This window comes from Euprymna scolopes, chromosome 8, assembly GCF_053919585.1.
Source record: "Euprymna scolopes isolate OS-2025 chromosome 8, ASM5391958v1, whole genome shotgun sequence".
NCBI classification, from domain to species: domain Eukaryota; kingdom Metazoa; phylum Mollusca; class Cephalopoda; order Sepiida; family Sepiolidae; genus Euprymna; species Euprymna scolopes.
In genome coordinates this window covers 69,361,458-69,385,143 of record NC_136489.1, presented here as the reverse complement: position 1 = coordinate 69,385,143, position 23,686 = coordinate 69,361,458, and the positions used below count along the sequence as shown (strand labels likewise).

General features: G+C 41.8%; 1 pseudogene; it reads right to left on the bottom strand.

The window, feature by feature from the left end:
- Positions 1-2,961: 2,961 nt before the first annotated feature.
- Positions 2,962-3,076, bottom strand: LOC145284265 (U2 spliceosomal RNA; annotated as a pseudogene).
- Between the last annotated feature and the right edge of the window lie 20,610 nt (positions 3,077-23,686).

The window sequence follows — 23,686 nt, the reverse complement described above, 5'->3', positions numbered from 1 at the left end:
AGAGTATTATGGTATGTGTCGATGCATAGTTAATGAATTGTATGGATTTCGATGCATAGATATGGATTTGTATGGGTTCATGGGATTATTATTTAATGAAAACATAAACACAAGTTTAACCATATTCAGATATCAATTTACTATAAAGCACAATTCTAAGCCAACGGACTATACATTTTGTTAAGTCTAATCTAATATAGAACGAAATATGTTATATTTGATGAACCAGCATCACATGAACATATGTTCCGATGCATTTTAACTATATGGAACACACTAAGACATATCATCTCATATTATCATGTTACAAAACATATTACGTTACAAAACCCGTTATATGTTTTTAAATCTCAGTAAATATCCGTATTACAAGTATTGTTATTATACATTATGAATTATATCACATTTTGTGACAAATAGTCAAATGTCAATATGTCACGAAGCCTTTATCATTATGGCGTATATTACATTTGAAGAAAATCAATTCCAAGAGACACATACCTATTAACTAGTTTAGATGTTATAAGATGATTATGCTTCTTTCAAGTACCGTCGCAATTGATACCTTCTGGAAATTTTTACGTGGGTCTTTTGTGACGTCTGTCCTCATCACGAATCCAGAATGGAAATATTAAAGGCATATCTCAAGTGTTTTCTGCTTGCTAAAAGGGTAAAGTTTGCCAATTTGAATTGTAATCATTTTTCTCCAACAAAACCTTTCAGCGACGAGACTGAGTTTCAAGATGTTTACGCGGCCACACGTGCCGTCCATATAACAGAGTAATGGGACGTTTATCAAAGCGTGTATAAAACAAGGCCTCTTTTAAAAGCAGACGTGTTGTAGAATCAGAGAAAGGATGAAACAAGAACGCATGATTTAAGTCACGGCGATAGTTGGCTGAAACTCTGGTTCTCTGCTACACAAGCATGACGAGTAAAAAAGACGTATGTAAAAGAAAGTGCATGGTACACATACTTTAATTTCATCAACTACTGTCTACGACTGAATATATTTCTGTAAATATTTTTAGTCCGAAGCCTTCTTTAGTTGATGTCATTTAGTCGCTTACGCAGTGTTTTTAAAATGGAAGAATTAATAAAGTGTTATAGTCTAACAGATGTATTATGATCTAAAGATGTAACTTTGTAGTAGAACATTCGATTCGTCACTATTTTATTTTAACTTTGTCTAATTAATTAGCTCAATTTACAATAAAAGGAGGAGTACCATTTAAAATCGCAACACATCATTTCTTCGTTTGCAAATTAGAATACTAAACATTAATCAGAAGTGACTTTTCCAGAAAATGCATCGAATAGCCGAAATATAAGCTGAGGTGATATTATAACCAGACAAAATTTTCTGAACGTTGTTATCATTATTATTATTATTATTTTTCTTTAATTTTTTTTTCCGAATTAGTAAACCGGACAAATTATTCATTGTAATACATAATATAAGCTTCGAACTTTAATTTTAATTCATTTATCAATAAATGTCTATTATAGGCCGTCACTCACAAAATTCATTTCTGACAATGAGTTAAAAAGTCATTATTAATTCGTGAAAACTGTCCTTTCAAAGTGTGAAATGAGCAATTTAGTAAGTAAGAATGGTTTCTTGATCGATGGCTTTCAAGCAAGGCAGTAGTATATAATAGCACTTGTTTTGTGTCGACAAGTGAGAGTGTCATTTTTCTCCAAGGGCTCACATATGGAAGTAATATAAAACACTATCAAACACTTGTTCTAGTGTTATGATGGGACAGACCCCCAATAAGTAAGAAAGCAAACTAGATAAAATTTCAAATGAAATTCGGAAAAAGTTAGAGTCGAACGCAGTAAGAAAAGTTAAGAAAAAGAAGACATTGAAATCCTAGGAAGGCAGAACAGGTGTCATTGTTCTCGCAAATAACTAAATATTATTTATGTCACTTCATAAATGCAGTCGATTGTTCATTCTTTTAGAAACAACTGGATATTAAATATGTCAGTTAAAAGAATAGACAATACGAGTTTAGAAATAATGATAAACAAATAGGTTAATTACTAGATATTTCAAAGTGGGAATTCTTTGTTTACCAAGAGTTTGTTTGGACATACATAGGTAAAAAAAGTGATTAAATTTTACGCGGCAAGGCTTGCCTCTGGCGTCATCGAGAAAGGAGATTCTCAATAAACTGGGACATGGTTCGAAGCTAGAGGATAGTCACAATCACAGACACTCAGTTAGAGACAAGAGTCGGACAGGGACTTAGTGAGAGCTGATGTCCTCTTGGAGGCGAGAGTGGGAGAGAGAGGACCCTGTAATCGTAAAAGCTTGAATCTCTGACCATCATCAATCACCCAGCTTGTACGAATAAAAAAATCATCTATATTTGTAAACTTGTCTCGTCGTCGTCATTACAACTGAAAGGTCAATGTGTTTTGGCTATCATCTTGTAAACGAACTTTGTATAACTCCCTCAAGTATTATGTGTCCTCTTCCACTATCATTAAGTAGTGACTCACCTCCTCTGAAGAATGTAAAGTACTGTCTTTCCCGTTCCCATCATCATAAATGAATAACCCCCCTTCCATCTTTGTTAACAAGAACTGTTGCATAAATGGATCAGCTCAGTATAATCTATACTCCTATAAATTTGTTTTTCTTTTGTGTGCATTGATATTCATATTAACAAGGTCGATAGCCATTAGTTGCGCGCTCCCGTGTAATGAATGAATGCGTGAATGTAGGATTGACATGAAATTCTTAAAGATAAATTAAAATGACCGAAAAATGAGCACAAATGGCTGAAATAAATAAAAAGTAAATGACTTAGAATGACTTTAATGAACTTAAGGGTGAATTGAATGACCTTAAGAATGACTTGAATGCTTAAAAAATAACTGGAATCCTTCAAAAACAACTGGAATGATCTGGAGAATGAATTGAATGGCTTTGAGACTGACTCGTTGTAAAGTGGGTGATCATTTTACATATAATCAATACAGAAAAGTGATCCCCACAATAAGTACAGCATGCAGTAAGAACAGATTCTACACTTTGATCTTGGCCAAAAGGCCAAGAAAAAGGGTATTTATTTATCCCTAACCGAGCCAATTAGGCACAAGGCCGATTTTTAATGTGAGGAGTGAAGAGGAAATGAGGACCAACTCCCCGGGGAGTAGGGGAGCTGGATAGTGACAATTGGTATGAAGGGTTGCCCCTACATTGACCAAGGTCTTATATGTGGGGCTGCCCCCCACATATGGTTTTTGCTTGCAGTATCTGCCGGAACAGATACAACACTCTGAGATATTAAATCCTTTATTAATGTTAAAAATACATTGAAAATCAACAATGGACAAAAAACTTAGGCACATGGCCAACTCGAAAAGGAGGGATTGTGCGTGTCGTTGCTCATCCTTGTCACTCCAGAACTAAACAAAATCAAAAGTTTCTCCCAGCTAGTATCTTTCACCATAATATCACATTCACCCTTTCATACTGGTGGACATCCTACTTAACCCCCAATTTTTAAAATATATATATTTTTTTTTTATTGACGTGTAAAAACAAAAAAAAGATAACAATAAAAATGGTACAATAATTCATTTGTGTCGAGGGCGGGAAAAAAAGAGGGGGGGTTAGTAGGACCCTCCCAACCCCGTCCAGTTGATAGACTGCCCGTTCCACTAGGTTTGTAAAAGGAACCTGGCTTCTGCGGGTCAGTCTCTAAGTGGGGATACCCTCTAGATGTGGGTGAATGGAGAAAAGAAAATAAAAGAAAATTTTGTGGGTAAGAAATGGGGGTTAGTTTGTATTTCTTTCTCTCCAAGATGAGTGAAATTTAGAGGAGGGGGTGAAAACAAAAATTGCAAGAACGAGGGGGTTGGGATCTTGGAGGCTTCCTAATCAGGGAGGGATGGAACACACACTCAGCAAGCTGAGAGGCTATTTGTTAAAGTTTACTTTACGGAACTGCGCGTTCCACACCTAGGCGGGGAACACGTATTCAAATTTGGCTCCTCTTCGTACACACAGACTTGCTACATGTATCCATCTTCTGTCAAATGCCACGCGATGCAGCCTTCTTCTATCATATCTGATCTTCACCCGTAGTTGGTGTTTAAAGAAAGCAATCAGATCCTGATCAGAAAAAGACAACACCCCCCGGCAACCTTGCAGACGTGACGTCCAAATCACCATTCTCGCCACGGCCAGGATTGTAACATAAATCATTTGTCTTTCCCGCTCTTACGGTGGCCTCACATTGTCCACGACATTGGATACAGTAATTGGGCGAGGATGCTCAGGATCGATGCGAGCCGTCACCTCACTGACATACGACCAGTACCGGCGGAGTTCGCAGCAATCAAAGAAAGCATGATAAGTCGTTTCTACGGCCGTTGTCCCACAACGGGGACAATCAGGCGACTCCAAAAACCCAGAACTGCATTGTACGTTGTTGAGTGGAAGTGCATTTTGGGCCAATCGTCAGGTAAGAGAGAACTCCGAATTGTTCAGATGACTCGAACCTGGCGCCCAGCTCCACGCGGAGCGGATCTCAATCTGCTGCCAACCCAAACGCTCGCATAGCGGGTCGTCAGAAGCCCCCCTCACTAGATCCCTGTGGGGTTCCCTACGGGTAGTAGTCACAAGGTCGCTGGACCTTGGTAGTCGTTTTAGCGCGGCTAGGCACTCTTTCATGTAGGCAGATTCTCCCCGCGGCCTGCGACGGCTCTCAATAGAAGAGTCAAGAACAAGGTCGGGGAAGGCGGCAGTAACCACGGGGTGCCACGGTTACTCATCTTGCATATAGTGGCTCAGGAAGGCCAGCCTCTCAGCGTCTCGATGACACTTCAAGTCCGGCATTCCCAAGCCTCCCTCACACGGACGTTGAATAAAGACCTGTCTGCTCACCCAGTGTCTTCCTCTGTCCCAAAGAAGTGAGGACAAGAGTTCGACAAGAGCTGTTAGGTGTTGTGCAGGCAGGGGAAGTACGGCCAGTCGGTAAAGGATGAGAGGAAAGACGTAAGTGGCGCACGCCTCAGCTCTACCCTTTAAGCCACGAATTGACTGCAGCCTCCACCTTTGACCGTACCTCCAACCAATTTTTGTCAAGCTGGAGACCCGGTCCGAACCACACGCCGAGGATCCGAACCGGACCATCTGTCCAGCTGAAGGGCGCCGGGAGGTTCGCGTTGCCACACCAGTCGCCCAACCGCAGTCCTACCGACTTGCTGCGGTTTATCTTGGTCCCTGTAATTCTTTCATACTGAGCGAGCGCCTCCGACACGATCTCGATTTCTCTGAAGCTCGACACAAAGACCGTGACATCATCGGCGAACGCGGATACCTTGGCGGCTGAGCCACCGGGTATTGCAATTCCGCGCAGGGCCAAATTTGTCTCCCCACGTCTCAGCTTGCGGAGCAGAGGCTCCAAAGCCAGGACATAGAGCAGGGGCGGCAGCGGACAACCCTGACGTACCGACCGAGAGTTAACAAATGGTTTCGAGCGCTTTCCATTGACTTGCACGACGGCTGTGGGCTGTCGATACATCACGGAGATCCACTTGCAGAAGTCCGGTTTAAAACCGGCGGCCTCTAAGACAGATGCCAAGAAACGATTGTCGACCCTATCGAAAGCTTTGGACTGATCTAAGTTGATCAGCGCGGCTTCCGTGGGATCAGGTGCAAGTTGTTCTGAATCGATCTCCCCTTCACAGCGTAGTTCTGTTCTGGTTCAACCAACTCGCCGATAACAACCTGCAGCCGATTCGACAGGACCTTGGCCAAAATCTTCAACTCTGTGTTTAACAGAGTTATGGGCCTGTAATCGTCTAACTCTTCCCCACCATGCCCGTCACCTTTCCTCAGCAATGTGATCACTCCCTTGGTGACTTGCCCCAGGATGGATCCCTGAGCAAACCAATGGTTGAACACATCCGTCAAAATAGGCAGAAACATGGGCGACAGCCTCAAATCAAGTTCGTATGGCAGACCATCGAGTCCTGGCGATATGTCACAGCTGACCTGCTTCAGCGCAGTAAAAACCTCCCGCTCCGTCACCCGGCCCTCGCAACTAGCCGCTCTAGCCGCCTCGAGGCGGGGAGAGTCGGCCAAATAGTCACTAAACTCAAGGACCGGAAGATCGGACTGCTGCGTAAAACGCTCCTCGAAATGTTCTCGAAACCCCTCGCAGATCTCCCGAGTCGATTCAAGGGTGCGTCCATCTGGATGTCTTACCTTTGCAATGTACTTGTCCAAGCCACGCCTAGAAATTTCACAACGCATGTCAGTGTTGGAATTGACTGCTTCATTGCCTACATTTCTAAGCCTAGCTCTGACTACTTGACCTTCATAACGCTCGCTATTCTCACGCAGAAGGTCCTGCTTAGCTAGTTCCTGACTAACCATATCACCCTCCCCCGTAGCCCGGGCTATTTTCTGCTCTAGCTTCTTCTTCGTCTTGGCCTTATCTAGTGCGAGGCGCTGGGCATACTTGACGGAGAAGGTACTAATTTTGGCTTTTAGACCTGCCCATCACTTACTCCCGGTAACCGCCCCCACTAGTGCTTTTTGAATTAATTCTATTAGCTTCTCTTGGAAGTCTTGTATCTCCAGAAGAGAAGTGTTTAACTTCCAGTGAGCCACTAACTTTGGCCTATTTCCTAGCTTCACGCCGGGCCATAACTAGTTTATGATCCGTCTGGCCTAGCCAAGTGAACGTGGGACAAGATAAGAAGTCTACTTCGCCTCTCCTAATTAACATCCTGTCCAAGTAAGTGTTTGGATAGGAGGAAACACTATTGGTCCACATCCACATCTCCCGCCCCGGATGCTCGAACTGAAACCTGTCGACCAGACCGCATCTAGCCATCAGATCAGCCAGGCTGGATTCGCAACTCTCCGATCCTCTAGCATCGCCTCCTACCTTATCTATCTCGGGGTCTAAGATGGCGTTCCAATCTCCCATTAGCACTACTCGCTTCCGACAATCTACAAACGCGTCAAGCTGACTGAAGAGTGAGACCCTCTCACGAACCCGAAACACAGAATCTTTTACGGATACATCGGCCACAACCAGCCTGCCCACCGCATCTCTATGGACAACGTCGACCGTCGCCGACAGGGTACGTTTAACCAGTACGGAAACTCCCTTCCCCTGCGGGCTGCCATATGCTGAGAAAACCTCAAAATCTCGGGCCAGCACCTGACAGTCCACAGAGGAAACGAAATGCGTCTCTTGAATCGCAGCCAAATCCACTCCCATGGACAAGAGGTCGTGCCGGAGGCGAGCTACCCGGCCCGATGATCTCAAGCCCCTCGCATTCAAACTAGCCAAATTCAAAGTCATGGTACCTACCTTAGGGTGTGTCACACTCAGCTCCGAAGTCAGCTGGGGAGAGGACGCCGACGTTATGTGCAATGCTTAAGGTGGTCAGGTTTTTCATATCCTGACCTTCTCTCGCAATGCCGCCGACGTCCAAAGGATAAATTAATTTTATGGCCCTGTAGAGTGACGGATGGACCAACACTGGGATCTTTCCCTTGCATTGTTTTGACAGTTCATCAAGAGAAGGGTCATTTTTTTTTTCACTAGTTCAGTTCCCGGAAACGCCCCTTCAGCGGCCTGCAGCCTTGTCCACAAGTTGGTCTTGCAGGCCTCTGGAGTTTTGACAAAAGTTATTAGGAGTGGGGCGTCCGGTAAATTTGAGAGGATATTTACATCTTTCCCCTCTATCTGTTTGTAATCGAGCAGAGGTTTTAAGTTTTTCCTCTGCCGATGGGAAATGTCTGTGGCCACAGATAGAGGGTCTACATGACATAGTTCCTCAGGGGCAAAAACTTTTAGTCTGGTTGGTCTGCGAGAGGCTGAGGAGTCTCTCCCCTCCCTCGGTTCATTCTTTTCATTTTCTTTTTGGGGTAGTGGCTCAGCTTGCCTTGGTGTGGGGACGGGTGTTAGTGTGGTGTCTGGTGTTGGTGCGGTGTCTGGTGTTGGTGCGGTGTGTGGTTTGGGGGTGGAAGTGGATTTTGTTGTTAGAGGTGGTGTATGTTCACAGGGAGTGGGGGCCACCTTTTCTTCCTCTTTTCTTCTTTTGTTTTTCTTTTTTATTCTTTCGAATGAACCGGAGAGAGGTGAGGTTGAGTTCCTCTCCCTCTCACTTGCTGATTCATCCTCAGAGGAGCAGTCTTTTCTCCGCTTGATCCCCGTCTCGATTGGTGTGGCGACCGTTGGTTGTGTCTGCTCCTCTAATTGCTGCTGCAGCTGTTTTTGTTGCTGCTGCTCTCGCTGGTATCGTTGCTGCTGCTGCTGCTGCTGCTTCTGCTGCACTTTCTGCTTTTGCTGCTGCGGTAGTTGTTGCTGCAGTTGTTTATGCGGCATTGGCTGTGGTGGCTGTTGTTGCTGCATTTGCAGAGGCTGCTGCCTCGATTTTTGGGCTGGTGGTGGGACGGTGGCAGAAGGGATTATGTGCTTCCGGTTTTGTCTCACCACCGTGCTCCATTCTTCCCCCTTGGCCTCCGTGGTGGTTTGGGTTTTCCTTGGAGCTGGGGTTGGTGCTGCAGTTGCAGGGGTTGTTGCCGCCTGTTTTGGTGCGGGCGCTGTCTCAGGGGTTGTGACCGCCTTTTGGGTTGTTTGATTAGGGGTTACCCTTTGGGGGCAACTCCTAGCAATGTGACCCTGCTTTTGGTAGAACCAGCAGTGTGGATGACGGCCCTCCACCACTACCATTATGCTGGCGTCTTTGTATGTCAGCAGCGGTGGTATCGCTCGAACACCCTCTCTCTTCAGCCTCATTGCTATTGTGTAGCAGCCCAGGTGAGTCCCAGTTTTTGACCATACTGGGGTCACCTGTTCCACCTCACCGTACTGACTGAAGAGGCATCCTAACACTTCCGCAGGTATTTGGGTTGGCACATTAAATACCTGCACCCGAGTCCTTCTCTTGCCCTGGTATTCAGGTATTAGTTTGACTCTCCCATGCTTTATTTCTTAGAGGGAGAGTCTCTCCGCATCGTCCTTGGTGGGTAGGAGGATTTCCCACATGGCGAAGCTCCTCTGGTACAGGTATAGCCGGGATGTTAAATTTGTTGAGGAGCCCCGCCATGTCTTCCTTCTTCATCCCTAGGAGGCGGTTTTCCGGTATATCGGAAATGGCAAAGGACAGGACTCTGCCCTCAATCGCCTCCCAGGCACCTGGTATGGGTTTTATATCTGCCCCCTCTATGTATTGTCTGTATTTTGTCAGGTACAGGTCTCTATACTCTTGAGGGGACAGCTGTTTTTCTACGGTCTTCCCCCACGCAGACCCTCTTGGTGGTTTGGTATGGGGTCTTATGGTGTTAGACCGTTTTTGGTCTTTTATGGAGGTCGCCCCTGCCTGTTTATTGGCGACGCTTCCTGCCTCCCCAGATTTCTTGGTCAGTCCTTTTGTGGGAGTGTAACATTTTGGGGGGCAGCTCCCTTTTTAGTGTCTTTTTCGGGAGCAGCTTCCCGTTTTGGGGAGTCGGCCTCTTGGGGAGCATGATCTTTTTTGTTTACTTTGAGGCCATCTGCCCCTTCCTCGTTTGTGAGGTCCAGGCGGTATGCCCCCTCATTTTCTTGATCTGCTCCCCTTTTGGGAGAGCAGCCCTCCTGGAGCGCTGTCTCCTTTATTGTCCCTTTGGTCTGGCACCTCCTCCTTTTTGTGGTTGGAGTCAGATGCTACGACCGATTTTGGTTTTGCTCCCCTTTACTCGGGGGAAACTGTTGTTAAATTTTCCACCTCCTGGGGAGCGTCCAATGGTGTCATACCCGGGCGGTACGCCCCGTGAGCGGTTGTTTTTTTTCCTGTTGGGGAATCGTCCTCTTGGGGAGCAGTAGCCCCCTGGCTGGGGGTATCCAAATTGGTGGGCCCCTGGCTGAGGGTATCCATATTGGTGGCCCCCGGGCTGGGGGTGTCCATTTTGGGTCCCTCTTTTAAAAAAAAAATCACTGAAAAAAGTGACGTGGGATCAGCGTCCGAAGTGGGGAGCGACTTTGGCGCCAAAAGAAGTGGCGCCAAAAGGCGGCAAGAGGGGAGATAGAACTGAGAGAGGGAGTGGGAAGTTAGTGGAGGGAAGAGAGAAGGTGTTTCCGACCATCCCTCGCGGGAAGGTCGTAAATTATCAGCTCGGGTCCTCCCCGTGGGGGAGAGGGGAGAGCAGAGAAAGACAGACAAAGTGGGGGTGCGGACAGAACGCAATCCAACAAGCTCGTCAGGTGTTCCGGGCACGAGAATGTGTCGCCAGAACAGCACTGCCTCGCGCGGTGTATGTATCAGAACAGATACTACACTTTGATCTTTATATTTAATTTATTTCGTTTAAAGAAAAAATTACAATTAAAAAAATTCCAATATAAAATTAAAACATTTAAAAAAGTAAAATCTCCAAAAGACAAAACAAATTTAGGAACAAGGCCCTATAAGATCTGGCGTGGGGAGCGTTGCAGGGTCTTTGTAACTAAAGTAAAAATTGGAGGTTTTGCCGACTTTACTCTTGACTGGCAACATTTACCACGATACCTCATTCACTCTGTGGAATCTAAAGCTAACTAATGAAAACCCCAGCGTTTTTACAAAAAGGATATATATATATATACAATTTCTGTATGTGTGTGTGTGTGTGTGCGCGCATTTTTTTTATTTTTTTATATATTAAAATGTGTGTGTGTGTGTGTGAAAAATGTTCAATTCATTGGAAAAAATAAAAAGTTCTTGAATTTGGAAGAAAAATAGTTCGTGTTGGGGAGTGGGAAATATAGAAAAAATGTACAAAAAAATATCTTGGCCAAAAGGCCAAGAAAAGCTTAAAAAGCTAAGAATAGCATTTGATCTTAACCAAAAAGGCCAAACACAAAAGTGTTACGGACAGACCGACCGACGGAGTAACTTATAGAGTCGCTTGCACGCGACTAAAAAACCCTCCCTGCTATTTATTTAGAAAGAAAATACAATTTTCTTATATATAGGTCGTGGAATTGCTTTCACTAGCAAAAGATCTAGCTAATTTGCATATTCTTTTAAAAATCAATTTTAATTAATTCCCTATTAGTTGTTTCGGTTTTCTAATGGGATAATCATCTTTAATTAACTATTACGTGTAATTATATTCATGCAGATATTCAACATGATTCATGCTTGCATAATATTTGCGGAAAAAGTTTATAGTAAACACAAAATTATGCATACGTATATATTTTTGTTTAACAAATTTTTCCTACCAAACTCCTGCTAGAGTTTTTGGTCTACAGACATGACACTTCATATATAAGGTATTTGAATCCTTGCAAAACTTCATATTTTGGTTTTAGCCCGGAAAAATCGGTGTAAAAGTGTAAAAATTACAAAAAAAAAAAATGAAATTTGGCAGGTGAAGGTCGAACGCTGGCATTACGAATGCATAACCTAGTGGCTATTGGTTCATGTTTTAATTTTTAGCCTTGCATTTAACATAGATGGCAGAGGCAAAATAAATCGTGAGCTGAAGGATTTGGTTTCGATCCTCGGTGGTGGCGCATGAGTTTTTTTTAAATCATTACTGTATATTGCACCCAATCTCTCTCTCTCTCTCTCTCTCTCTCTCTCTCTATATATATATATATATATATATATATATATATATATATATATATTGTGAGAAAATAAAAATAAAAATAAAAATAAAAATAAAAAAAGGAGATTGCTTACTTGGTGGCGCCGGCCTCGAGGACGGAATTCTAATCTGAGTGGTTGAGAGAACGAGTCTCTTATAGACTTGGAGGAGTAGGGGGAGGCACTATTCTTCTGTTATAAAAGAATTGTGTCTCTGACTAGCACCAGTTTAGTTAACGACTTACTGGTGAACGGTTGGCACAAATTAGTTACTCGCTGCTCGCCGTACTACAAAACTTGTTACTCGACCCAGTAGGGGGGGTCGCTTAGGGCATCCTTTGCAACCCCTCGGAGCTTACGCTATCACCGGGTAATCTACTTTACCCTCTAAATAGTTTTTTTTCCACATCTTGCAAAGGATTTGCTGCTTACTCTTTCGTCGGTTAACTACTGTCATGAACGTCACGAAAGAGCAGCTCCTACGCAGAAGGGAGTCATTGACTCAGAAGATTCAGGGACGACTGAAGATGTGTCGTGATGGAGTTAGGCCATCGGCGTACTCATTCTTAAGGACGGAGATTCAACAATTCATTGTCGAGTTAGAGACTTGTATCACACAGCTGGAGTTAGGCTCCTTTGATGAGAGTACACCTGCCGAGATTGAGGGTGCTTGGCTGCCTCAACTAAAGGATTATTATGAAGACTTGGGCGATTTGGATCAAGCATACCGACAGCCAGAGCCCAGCCCTTACTCAGAATCTGCCTTTGAGTTCTCAAGGGCTTCTGCAACTACCGGGAGAGGTTCTTCCTTCATTGTTAAACCCCCACGTATACAGATCACAGGGCCTACATTTAGCGGACAGGAAATGGAGTCCGACCGCATGAGTTTCAGAAACTTCTTGACTAGGTTTGAGAACTGCGTGATCGGCATGGCCAATGATGCCGAGAGGTTGAACTTCTTGAAGTGTTCACTCTCAGACAGAGCCTTGAGGCTGGTAAATCACCTGAGTTGCACTGACACCAATTACCAGCAAGCCATGGCTATACTGAAGAGGGAGTATCTGGACCTGGATGAAATCATTGACCAAATATTCCAGGATATTCTGGACTATGTACCAAAGAAAGGTGGAGCCCTTTTTGAGCTGGGGGACTTCGTTTCCAGGACGGCATCGCTGTTGGAAGAGCTGGGGAATTCCTTTTCGTGTGACTTTTCTGTGGACGATTCTGGCGGAGCCAGACTGATGGCTAAGATTCTGTTTAGGAAATTTCCTCTCGAACTGAAAGGCGAGATAATAGCGCTAACAAATAGACGGGTGCCACCTTTGTCCTCCATATTGAGACTAACTGGAGAAGCAATAAAGAGATTGCAGATTAAGGGCGGTGTCTCCACTGCAGTTACATCAACAGTAAGACAGAATACGTCTCAAAAGTTTGGTAGGGGGAACGCTATTACTCCTTCTTTTCATGTGGATGTGAACAATGCAACTTCAACCGGGTATTCCCGCACGTTGCCACCCATTCTCTCAGTTACATTCTCTTGTGGACCAAAGACAGTGTCAGTGAATTGCCTACTGGACACGGGTAGCGGGCGGACATATCTGGCGGCAGATGTACTGAGAACTTTGTGCCCAATCGAAACCCTTGGTGTCAATTGTCAGCTGAGATTGTCTACCTTTCTAGGTGAGTGTCAGCGTGGGTTCACAGAGGTAGTCCTGGGAGTTGACTTGGGTTCTGGAAGGACAGTGACATCTCCTGTCTTGGTAGCCGATGGTATGGACTTGTCGGTTCGAGTGGCCAACCTGGAATCTCTATTGCGTGTCTTTCAGGATGCAAAATATGCTTTGGCCGGCCAGTTTGAGACCGGAAAGGATTTAATACCGATCAAGGGAATAATTGGGTTAGACCTGATTGAACACCTGGACTCATTAAAGCTGATCCCGTGTTTGAATGGATGGGCCTTTGCAACCCCGCCTGGATTGGTCCCGTTTGGAGCAGTGGACTCTTTTTTCTTGGAAGATAAGCCCCTCTCTGAGGTTACTCACCTCTCGTTTAATTCGGTAATGGAACATACCCCCCAGGTCGATTCATCACATTTATGTTTTGTCCTTGAAACACAATCAACATACCTGGATCCCATGGCGGAGTGCTTTCCTGACAGTATGGTACAAAGAGGACTAGAACAAATGTTTACGTTGGAATCTCTGGGGCTTCCCAGTCAGGAGGACTTTTCTGATTACGATAAAGTTCAGATGAAGCGATTTGAGGAAACGGTAGAGCTTCGGGATGGAAGCTATTATGTGGAGCTCCCCTGGCATCACGATAGATTAGCCAGCGTCCCCTCTAATCATGCAACTTCCTTGCATGTTTTAGACCGGGTAGCAGCAAACTTGACTAAAAGAAAAATATATGATGAATATTTGGAGGTGTTTCGTCAGCAACAGGAGGACGGTATAATTGAAGAGATTTTTGTCTCCCCTCAGGAGTTCGACAAATATGTGTGGATACCACATAGACCAGTTTTCAAATCGGACCCTACGGCAACTACCAGGATAAGACCAGTGTTCAACTGTAGTTTGAAGACAGGAGATGGATTATCGCTGAACGAAGCAGCATATTCTGGCGTTAACTTAACAGGGGACATCTTAAAGTTGTTGCTGGCCTTTAGAGCCAACAATTATGTGCTACTAGCAGACATTCGCCGAGCCTTCCTAATGATTCGGCTTAAGCTGGAGGCGGATAGGAACCGGTTTTGCTTTTTTCTTAAACAAGGAAATCGTTTGCGCTGCTTCCGCTATACCACCTTGATATTCGGGTTTACTTCCAGCCCATTTGTGTTGGGGTGCATCTTAAAATTACATGCGGCAAAATACCCTCAAGATGCTTGCCGCAGAATGATGGAGGACCGGTTTTATGTGGATAACCTTGTGGCATCCGTGGCAGACGCGAGTGAGCTTACTACATTGTATTCCCTTGTTAGAGAGCGTTTGCTGGAAGGGGGCTTTATTATCCAGTCATGCAACTCAAACAGTCAGGCGCTCCGCAATAGGATGAAGGAGGATGGTACTCTAAGTATCCATGAAGAGGAGTGGGAGAGAGTACTGGGCTACCGATACTCCCCACATTCGGAGGAGTTGTATGTCGCTCCGGTAAAGTGCAATCCTGACGTGACAACTAAGAGAGGTGTTCTTTCAGAGTCAGCTAAGGTCTTCGATCCGTTGTCCCTATGTCTCCCGGTTACTATCCGCATTAGAGTGCTAATCAGGTCCATGTGGAAGAATGGTGCGGGTTGGGATGATCCACTCCAGCCAGCGATCTTGAGCGATTGGAGAGAGCTAGCCAGGGACCTTTCAGGGTTGAGTGATTTCCGTTTTTTGCGCAAGGCGCTTATGGCAGGGCTACCTGGAGATATGTACCTGTTTTGCGACGCGTCCAAGGAAGCATATGGGTTTGCCGTGTATATCGTACAAAATGGTCGGTCATCCTTATTATTTGCGAAAGCTAAGGTGGCACCTATGAAGGACAAGACTTTGCCTGTGTTGGAACTAATGGCCGTTTTCCTCGCCTTTAAGTGTCTCCCCACAATCCTGGACAATTGTGAAGGATTTGTTCCCGAGAATTTGTGTATAGCCACGGATGCACAGGTGGTCTTGTCCTGGATTTTATCTCAAAACATGGCTAGCAAAAATGTTTTTGCAAAAAATAGACTTAAAGACATTCTGCAGATGAAAGTGGAGTTGGAGTCTCGCTATGGCTTGAAGACTCTCTTCAGATATGTTGATAGTACACTCAACCCGGCGGATTTGTTAACAAGAGGATTAACATTGAGAAAGTTCCAATCCAAGATGGAATTTTGGTGTTCAGGCCCTTCCTGGCTATGCGAAGGAATATCTCAATGGCCAGGACAGGATATGCCCTGTTTGAGTGAGATATGCCAGCGAATGACCCGCAGTTCAGCAAATTGTTCCTTGATCCATGATCAAGAGTACACTTCGGCCATACCTTTTCAGAGGTTTTCCTCATTCTCTGGTTTACTGACTGTTACTGCCTTGGTGTTTAAGTTCCTAGCCATCCGATTTAATCGACAATGGGACTACAACTCTAAGGCAGCGATCTACCTTATGAAGACAGTGCAACGGCAAGAATTTCCCGTGGAAGTGGAGTACCTAAAGGAGCCGAGTGGTAAACCCATGCCAGTTAGGGTTCGTGCTCTGGATCTTTTTCTGGACCCTGACGGTTTGATTCGATCTCGGGGAAGAATCAACCAATCTTCCCACTTTGGTTATGAAGTTAAAAACCCCATTCTGATAGGGAAACATCATCCTGTTACCAGACTCATCATTTTAGATTGTCATGAAAGGTGTTGCCACCTTGGAACTGGGTCAACTCTAGCGGAGTTGAGGCGAAGCAGTTATTGGGTCCCGCAGGGTCGACAAGCTGTGAATAAGGTACTGGCTGTTTGTGCCAGATGTAAACGTTATAATTCAACGCCAGTGACGCCGAATGCTGCTGCTGCCCTGCCGTCGCACCGTACCGATTTCAGAGTCCCCTATCAACACACTGGGATTGATTTTACTGGCCATCTTTGGGTGAGTGACGGGAAACGAGATACGAAAATGTACTTGCTCCTGTTCACTTGTTTGAATATCAGAGCAATACACATTGAAGTAGTTCCCAACATGAGCATACCCTCTTTCTTCCAGGCACTGGTTCGATTTACTAACCGATATGGCGTTCCCGAAACCCTTTATAGTGACAACGCGAAAACGTTTATAGGAAGTGGAAAGATTTTCGATCGTCTCTCTCTTTTTACGGACTATCAAAGAAAATACGGTCCTTGTAAGTTAAAACTTAAAACCATTCCCTTGTTCTCTCCTTGGTATGGAGGAACATGGGAGCGATGTATCAAGACCATGAAGAATTGCCTATTTAAGATTCTTGGCAGGGGTAGATTGGATTACTTTACCCTTCTGACAGTGTTATCGGATATTCAGAGGTCTGTTAATAACCGGCCTCTTACTTACCAGGTGTCAGCCGACAAAAATGCTACTCCAATTACCCCTAATATGTTCCTTAAGCCCAATCAGAGCCCCGGGCTATTGATACGACTGGATAGAGAGGATAGAACAACCTTGTTGCCTCCCAGCAGGGAGAGGCTAATTCAAACCTTGGAACTTAGGGACCAATGTCTGACAGATTTCCACAAACTATGGTATGAGGAGTACCTGCTAGAGCTGGGAAGGAAGATTCCTGGTCGATCCCGACTCAGTACAAGAACCCGCCTCCAGAAGGATGATGTTGTGCTGATTAAGAGTCCTTTGAAACCCAGACCGTTTTGGGTCTTAGGAACTATTACTGAACTGATTCCAGGCTATGATGGTGTCGTTAGAGCAGCACGTGTACAAAAAGGGGAGGGCTTGGAGGAAGTACATTCCCTGAAACATCTGTACCCCTTAGAGCTTTCTAGGACTCCTGAAGGACCTCCTGTTGCGGAGGGAGGGGAGACGTTGGATTCACCCCCTAGTGTTGAAGAGCAGGTCTGGTTGTGTCCCCTGTGCAGCTCTCCGCAGCAGAATCAGAATATGATCGGGTGTGACTCGTGCGACGATTGGTACCATTTCCGATGTGTCGGTATCGACTCAGAACCTCCCAACAGGCAAAAGTGGTATTGCCCAGAATGTGCGCCCCTTAAAAAACGACGGGGTAGACCTAGCCTGCTGCCTGCTTGATTGATATCTGGACTGATCGACTACTGCTATATTGTACTAACAGTTGTTTTTTGATTAAGTATTTTGGTGGTCTGTCATTTTTATGTAACTTTTTCTTTTTCTTTTCTCTCTTCTACCTTTTGTTTTTTTTTCTCGTTTTTGTCGGGAGTGTGTGAGAAAATAAAAATAAAAATAAAAATAAAAATAAAAAAAGGAGATTGCTTACTTGGTGGCGCCGGCCTCGAGGGCGGAATTCTAATCTGAGTGGTTGAGAGAACGAGTCTCTTATAGACTTGGAGGAGTAGGGGGAGGCACTATTCTTCTGTTATAAAAGAATTGTGTCTCTGACTAGCACCAGTTCTGTTAACGACTTACTGGTGAACGGTTGGCACAAATTAGTTACTCGCTGCTCGTCGTACTACAAAACTTGTTACTCGACCCAGTAGGGGGGGTCGCTTAGGGCATCCTTTGCAACCCCTCGGAGCTTACGCTATCACCGGGTAATCTACTTTACCCTCTAAATAGTTTTTTTTCCACAATATATATATATATATATATATATATATATATATATATATATATATATATATATACATATACATATACATGCCTGTCTTTTCTCTATGGTAGTTAAGGAAGACTGTTATACATAAATGCATTACTTTACATATTCACACTTTTTAATATATACATATGCACATAACCTTATGAACAGTACATAGGGTCCGAGCAAAGCCGGGCGGAACTATTAGTAATATGATGAAAGAATTACCCTCACAGTCTTCATGATGAAACAGTATATAAATGTCATTATCACCTTCTGTTCTGAGTCCGTGTTAAATGTTGTCTCCATATGACTCCTCCCCGCTACACAACAATATCCTTGTTGTATTTTTAATAAGAGGAAAAAGTATTATACATTAAATAATATATTTATAACCCGAATATAAGAGACTTTCTCGGTGATCCTTACAACTCTGTTATAAACAGGTTTCACTTATATCCGGGGTTGTTGTATCCGGGTCACATTTTACATTAAAACAGGCTCTAATTTGGGACTAGAGAAAATGTCTCTTATATCCGTTTTTCATATATCGGGTCTTATATATTCAGATTACACTGTATATATATATATATATATATATATATATATATATATATATATATATATATATAAATAAATATATATATATATTTATTTGTTTATATATTACACTGTATATATATGTGTGTGTGTGTGTGTGTATGTGTGTGTGTGTGCCTGAGGTTATGTAGTATTTTTAATAGCATTTTATATAAAATAGTTATTTACAGGACATCAGTGCTGTAATAAAAAAAATATTTGGATTTCATAAAAACAACATCAAATCTAGGTATAAATTCTCACGAATCTCGCTTCAAATAGGATTATACAGTTGTTTTAGAATACCCCCAAAATTTATGAGCCTATAACGATATATTTTCTTCAATAAGCCATTATAAGTGCTCATAAAAGAGGCCAACCCAGAAAATGGGAAAATTGTTTAGCATTCGACATTTATTTATTTATGTATATATATATATATATATATATATATATATATATATATATATATATATATATATATGTATATTGTTTTACTCCATATTATTCTAGCAAACATCTTGGTTTTTATAAGTCAGATTTTATTCTGAAAAAAGTGTAGTTTACACCTAACCGTGATATCTCTTACAGCATAAAAATATAAATCGTTTTGAATATTACGTATGCATTGATCGTAGGCCAAAATAAATATGTGCAAATAAAAACTGAGGTTTGGTAAATTTTAGGGAATAAGCCCATTTATTGATGCGTTATTATATATATATATATATATATATATATATATATATATATATATATATAATGGTGTACATTGCCCTTCCTTTGTTTACAAAGCCATTTGACGGAAGTGACGTCAGATTTTTATCTACGGATGGCCAAAACCGTATAGAATGAACCTTTTTTATACGTTTTATTCAAACAGTATTTCTTTGAACTTAATGGACTGTTTTTTCTTTGTTTTTATTTGTATTTATTAACAATTTTATTCTTTTAATCTTAATAAACGCTTTAAAATAAGTGAAATCACTAAAAATTTAGCCAGTAAAGGAAGAAAACGAACATTTGAACAATCGATTTTATTTTTCTAAAAACAACAGTAAACAAGTGAAAGCATTGTTACAAATATTATGGGGGGTATAGTATTATTTCAAAATAATATCTCTTTCAAGAACGGTCATAAAATGTGTTTTCAATCGATAATTATTCAATAATGGATGATTTTGCCTATCTAGCAAAAATGGACGACTTTTCTGGGAACGCGTTTGCCGAGGACAAGTTGTTCAGGCACCACCAAAAACACACTTGAAAAGAAGTTTAAATACAAATAAATTTATTTAGTTATGTAGACGAGGCTTGTTTTTGGAAGCATTTATTTGTTGAGTATTTGTTTATTATTTCTTTTCTTTTTCTGTTAATTACATAATTAATAAATATCCCAATCCAATTCTTCTTTTTGAGGTACGTGTATAAGTTTAAATGTAGATATACTTTCCTTTTTAATTAATAAAATCTTCGAAATGATTTTTCTTTATGTATCCCATCCAAGATTTTGATAAACTCATCGGAGATCTTCATCTATATTTTCACTTGCGCCATATAAACTTATTTCAGAAGAAGCCGATGAAAGACACCACCAATGTACAGCTAGCGCCAACGAAGTTTAAAAAAACCTTTCAGAGGATTTAAACCTTTCTAATGATTAAATGAACTTCCTTAGGTGGGGACGTATAGTCATTAACGAACAGATGGGGATATATAGGCAAGTAATCTCTCGATAAATGACCAATAAATAAAAGAAATTAAACGCTGCTAATCAATGTTAAATCTGTAAATGAGATGTATAACGCATTCTGATGACCCTTCTCAGTTTTATGTTGTAAGTAAACAAATTCTAATAAAAATAATTCGTGCTTGTTTACTTTTTTATTGTCGAAAAAATGAAAAGAATCGGCTTGAAATCAAAAATTAGGTTATCATATTTCCGATTCCGATACCCCTAAAAGTTCCGATTTTTCCGATTCCCAATTCTGATTCCGATTGATCGTCCCAACCCAAATAATAAACCCGTACAGTGAACTACTCTCCTTTTGCAGGCATAACATTACATTTAAATATGTTCAATTCTAAATTACTTAAATTTAAATAATTCCCTTAAAATCTAATTTCCATCAATCACACATATTTTCTTTTTACCTTCTTATGTTACTCTATTATGTTGTTATATTCCCTATCTTTTACCCACTCCCATTGATCGGCTGACTATCCTCTTCTCCCCGGTTACTCTGCTGGAATGCTTATACATGTGGACATGTATTTATCTTCTGTGTATATGAAGACCTGGTTATCTATACTCTGACGTGTATATGAACTCTAATGCTTGCATTCATGCGTACATTTAAGTGTTCTTATATATAGGTATACACACTTTTGTACGGCAGTTCGAGCATACTCCTTTTATTTCGTTTTTCCTTTCTATTAGTTGCACGCTTTTCTCTCTAATTACCATTTATTCTTTCCTCAATCGGATAATCAACAAAAACTCTCAAGGAAAATCCTCTAAACCTCCAGAACAATTCTTTCTCGTAAAAAGATTACAGCCGCTAAATTCTTTTTAAAAAACCCCTTTTAAAATATTTATGCTTCATCCTTGGTTACATTGCCTTTAATCCCACCAAACCATAATCACTCAGCTAATCGACTTCGCGCCTCCCTGCCCTAATTACTTTTTTTCAAAGACAGATTGCCATAACAACCATATCACCATCTCCTCTTACTCCACAGTGATGAACTGCCTTGACGTTGGGCCAATACCCCCCCCCTTACCTTTGAATGAACTCACTCCATCGCATGATAACTTTCTACACTTATTCTTCAAATCGCCTTCTTTTTAGATAACCATCACAAACTGAACTTCTTCATCTATGCATATCAACTGATATTTTAATCTTTGGACCATTTATAATCTCCAACAACATGAACTCCGACTATCACAAATATGGATAGTTTATTTCTACTACTTTCTCAGATTTACAGAACTTTCATGTGAAACCCTTTTTGTCTTTTTTCTTTTTATCCCACTTAATCTACATTTAATTTTCACGCTGTTATGGCTCTGTTTACATACTAAGTATATTTACATAATTACAGACAAAATTTAATTCATACATTTTGCTAATCTTCCCCTCTGACGAATTGAAAAAATATTCCTTCGAAACTCCGCAGAATTAAGACTTTCACCTCTATTTGTGGTTCCTTTCCGAATAATAAGTGTTTAACTTTTGCTGAAGTGTTCCTTCACACACACACACACACACACACACACACACACACACACACACACACGCACATATATATATATTATATCGAAGTACTTTCTACCACAGATCGTCCTCACGAGATATGATATATGCATATTATTAAAGTAATAATCATCTTTACAATGCTCATAATTTCCCAGAAACGTATTCACGAAATTTCTTAGACAAAGAGAAGACACACACACACACACACACACACACACACACACACACACACACACACACACATACATATACATATATATATATATATATATATGTGTGTGTGTGTGTGTGTGTGTGTGTGTGTGTGCGTGCGTGCGTGTGTGCTTGGAAAAAGCCATAAGAAAACTCTTTTAGGTAAATGGACTCTGAATCGTAGAATATCCTGTTTTGACAAGTTTGTTTGGAGGAACCTTATTAGAACATCAGTTTGGAAATTATTATTATTGTAACATTAGAAAAGCAAAAGTTGCTAGTGTAAATTTCGTATTATTATAACATTAGAAAAGCAAATGTTGCTAGTGTAAATTTCGTAACGTGAGCTATTTTCATGCTCTTGTTAAGAATTTAGATAATTGTGCGAGTAGTATAAGTTTCAGACATGAATTAATAATTTTCCCTTAAAATCAGGATTTCGTGAGGATTAATATAAGTACAAATTAAAATACTTAAGAGTTCCTTTTAAGCTTAGTCATAGCCATTAACATGATTCCTTAAATTTACAAATTTTTCTGAAGCCTCTTCAACTGAAAGGGCCGTAACTTACGTTTATGGTGACTCTAATCTCTTTCTCTCTCTCTCTCTCTCTCTCTCTCTCTCTCTCTCTCTCACTGTATATATATATATATATATATATATATATATATATACTTGTTATGTAGATTGCTTTCCTTGATGTAAAGCACACAAAACTCGCGTGATTATTAAATAGCCTCCAATGCAGGACAGAGCTGGCAAATAGTTTGCTTGTTATACAAACATTATTGGTTACATATGTGCATATATGTTTCAGTGGAATCCCAATTACAAGGTACCACTTCATCAGACCAAAAAAACAACGACATGTCCTCGACGGTCGTACATCTAAACAGTGTGATATAAATGCGGGAGTGCCTCAGGGGTCTATCCTTGGACCTCTATTGTTCCTAATATTTATTAATTACCCCCCCGACAAAACTGCCTCTGAGATGTGTATAAATGCTGATGACACTCCACTCTATAACAGGCATGACAAGAAAACAAATGAACACATATCTAAAGAAATGTCAAAAACACTAGAGGATGACCTCCAATCTGTAGTGAAATGGGGACATAAATGGATGGTCACATTCAATGCTGCCAAGACTAAACTTGGTTCCTTCAATAATTACAAGAAACCTTCTCTGCCACCAATAGCAATGGCCAGTGACTCCCTGTCTGAGAGTACATCTTTCAAACTGCTTGGCCTAACGTTCACAGGAAACATGAGTTGGAACAATTATATTGAAAACATTGCCAGGGTCGTTGCGAAAAAGGTAGGCTCTCTCTACCGTGCTAGAAAGATACTGACACCTGAAAGTATCCTGTACCTCTATAACGCCACCATTCGCCCATGTATGGAGTATTGTTGTCACATTTGGGCTAGTGCATCTGCTACTAGTCTCTTGCTCCTAGACAAGGTTAAAAAAAGAGTCACTAATCTGATAGGCCCTGAACTGGCATCTAAGCTTCAGCCTCTGTCCCATCGACGAAACGTTGCATCCCTCTGCTTGTTCTACAAGTATTTTAATGGTGAATGCTCTGACAAACTGCAGACACTTGTGCCCCCACGACGTAAACACCCTCGACAAACCCGACAGGCAGCTAAATCCCACCCCTACACAGTAGAGATCCCTAGATGTAAAATATCTTTCTACTCCAGTAGTTTCTTCCCCAGAACCGCTAGACTCTGGAATTCCATTCCAAGTCCCTGCTTCCCCAACTGTACTGACATGCAGAAGTTCAAGTGCAACGTTAAC